Raw genomic sequence first — 2,868 nt, 5'->3', positions numbered from 1 at the left:
TATATATATTTACAAGAATGGAGAAAGCTGCAAAGAACTATTTGGTCATAAAAAGATTGCCAGTTCGGTCTCAGCTTGAGGTAAATGTCTCAAGCAAATCCATTACATATTCTCTGAATACACAATGGGCTTGATTTGAGATGTATTTATGCTCAAGAATATTATGTATTCTCTTTATACACCACGCAAGGTTAAATTTTTTTGAAAATTTATATTTGCTTTTTATCCTACAGACGATTTATGGCCAGACCTCCTGAATCTATTTGAAAATGTCAATTTATTCTTGATTAACTCCAGAAGTGCTGGAGATCACTAATTCGTTTGCTGATATTAATGTTTTTAGGAGCCAGACTCAGAAAAGTTTAGTTAAACTCTTCTAGAGGAAACTGAGAATCCAGGTTTGGCCCGTTATTGAAAGAGTCTATGTAAAAATTCAACTTTACGTTGGAATTCCTGATTGGGGACATTTGGATTTATAGCAGTGATTTGGAGCAGTCCCTAATCAATTCCTAGATAGTACTTTTTCATCAGCTGATCTGACAGCAAGAAGAAGGTCAGGATCATAAATTTTCCATTCCTGAGTGCCAGGAGTGGAGGTGGGAAGTGCCTCCCCCAGGTGAGCAGCAGAACCAGGAGCAGGGGCTGGGGCTGCCTGGGTATTGGGTTCAGCCAACCATGCAGCCCACTGGAAGCACTGGGAGCGCTGGCTGCCTGCCACCCCCCTCTCAGGAGCTCAGCTTGCCTGAGGACATTCGGAAAGGGTGACTACACACTTTTTAGAGCTGGTTGGGACAGGTGCGGCAGGGTGTCAGCCAGGGACATCAGCAAAATTCTCCTTCACCCAATATACCTCCTGTTCTTTCCCCTTCCCATTTTCCTTCCCATGGCCTCTCATGCTCCCAAAACATCTGAGTATGCCATGAAAGCCAGGCCAGGTTGTCCTTTGAGGGAGAGTCTGAGTAGAGAGAATGCAACTGTTGGCATGCATGGAATGAGCTCCTCAACAAGGTGCCCTGAATTTACACACTCACCGCTATATTTAACCATCTGCATAAGCCATCTGATTTTCAGCACTGTGGAGCTCTGTATCTGGCTTTACACAAGCTTAGCTAACACTGTGTGGGTGGGTTTGAGTTGCAAAGTTCTCAGGTTTGGACTCAGTCCAAAGAAGGCACTAAGCAGAGAAGAGGAGAGTGACTTTCACTCCTGGGCTACCTCTGTGGCTCTTTCCCTTCCACCAGGTTCTGTGCAGCCTCCAGTAAACCCTTTTCCTCACACCCTCCCCTAGCTCCTGAAGCTTAAGTCCTGGTCCTTCCCACCTTCTTTAGCTTCTAAGTGTCACCTTTTGCTCCCTGCATCCTTGCACTTACCTCCGACATGATCCTGCAGTGCACCTGTATGCTGCACCATTAACCCCTTCCCACCCCACATATGGGCAGCAAAGGCACTAAAGGTGCTGGTGTATTTGTTTGCCCCCCTCAGAAGGGTTGCCCAGACCTTCCTTCAGCACCTCTGTGAAGCTCTTGGCTGGAGGAGAAACATCAGCAGAAAAGTGTAGTGTCGCATCAGAAATGCCTGAAGTACTCACGGCCAGGGTCAGGTGGCAGTGACTTCTGCTTGACTGGGTTGGTGCAGGCTGCTGCACCTTCTCTTTAGTGAGAGCTCATGCAGTGGTGATTTGATTCACTTTGCTCTGTGATTACAGCCTCCATTTTCCCACTAAGTATAGGAAGTGCAGTAAAAAAAGCCCAATTCACTCATCCCCCAGAAGCTGGAATGAACAAGAAATGATATATGCAACCCTGTTTAGGTTATGGTATTGCAAGCCTTTAAGCGTCACTGCCCAGGGACTGTGGGGCAAAACCATCTGGCACAGATAGGGACTGTTTCAAATAACCTACAGTTGGAGTGCTGACATGGGGTCTGTTGCTACCAGAGGTAGTAAACCAGCCAGTTTGGACTTTGTAACATCTTCAAGGCAGCATGGTACAATTCCGCCCAGCTTATCAAAAATGAAACTAGTGTTTGATGTAACAATAGTGTTTATATCTATCACACACATTATTGTGAAATATATCGGTCAAGGAGAGCTCCCACAGAACAGCTCAGCACTCAGCTCCTTGCAGAAGCTGCAGGAGGGTATGAATTATTATGAGTATTTTTAATCAAGTAACAGATACGGTTGGTGCAGTCAGGATTTCCAGAGAAGCTCAAGCTCCTGATAAATATGTCACAATCTATGATAACTTTGCCAAGTCCTTTAATATCCTACAGCTCTAGTTGCTGCCTTCTGACTCCTGTAAAATGTGGAAAGCAAGGGCAAATGTCAGTAAAATCGCTTTGTCTGTTTCAGAACAGCACATCAACTGTCTCAAGGGCAATCCATGCTCCCTTCTTCCCCTCCTGTGGATGCAGAAAAGGGTCTTTGTTTACCTTGTTCTTAGAGGAAGGTTTTACCCAAGAAAGAGGCCTTTCCTGTCAGATTTTTGGAAAGGATTTAGAACTCACCCACCCCAGGTGGCAAGGCTCCCATATCCGCCAGTGATAATGCTTGCATCTCCTTGGCTTCATTGGTGTGACCTTTTGCAACTTTGTCAGATCTGATCACACTTCAGATACTTAACTCCCAAAACAACAGTCTGGAGCCTCTCATTTCTTCAGCTGTCAGGGCTGAAGGAAGACACCCAAAGATCACTGATTTTCATGATACCAGGAGGTGACCACCTCACAGTGGGAAAGCAGAGAGGGAAGGCTGCAGGGAGGAACAAGCAGTGTCCACAAAGACAAGAGCTCAGGGAGATGAATCCTCTTGCTGGAGGGGCTACTGGCTGAAATAGGTGTTTGTGGCTCTTTCTTTCCTTCCGAGGA

The 2,868-nt window shown here is 45.9% G+C and overlaps 1 long non-coding RNA gene across 1 annotated transcript; it reads right to left on the bottom strand.

Annotated features, from left to right (window-relative positions):
- Nucleotides 1–2,146: 2,146 nt before the first annotated feature.
- Nucleotides 2,147–2,653, bottom strand: LOC114059972. Its single transcript, XR_003571840.1, has 2 exons — nucleotides 2,509–2,653; nucleotides 2,147–2,297 (listed from the first exon to the last, which is right to left on the bottom strand). It is a non-coding gene; the product is annotated as an uncharacterized LOC114059972 (long non-coding RNA).
- Between the last annotated feature and the right edge of the window lie 215 nt (nucleotides 2,654–2,868).

Source organism: Empidonax traillii, unplaced genomic scaffold, assembly GCF_003031625.1.
Source record: "Empidonax traillii isolate 1590-97213 ecotype Southwest subspecies unplaced genomic scaffold, ASM303162v1 scaffold1:size7828297, whole genome shotgun sequence".
Lineage (NCBI taxonomy): Eukaryota > Metazoa > Chordata > Aves > Passeriformes > Tyrannidae > Empidonax > Empidonax traillii.
The sequence above is the reverse complement of the archived record's forward strand: the minus strand, read 5'-3'. Positions and strand labels throughout refer to the sequence as shown.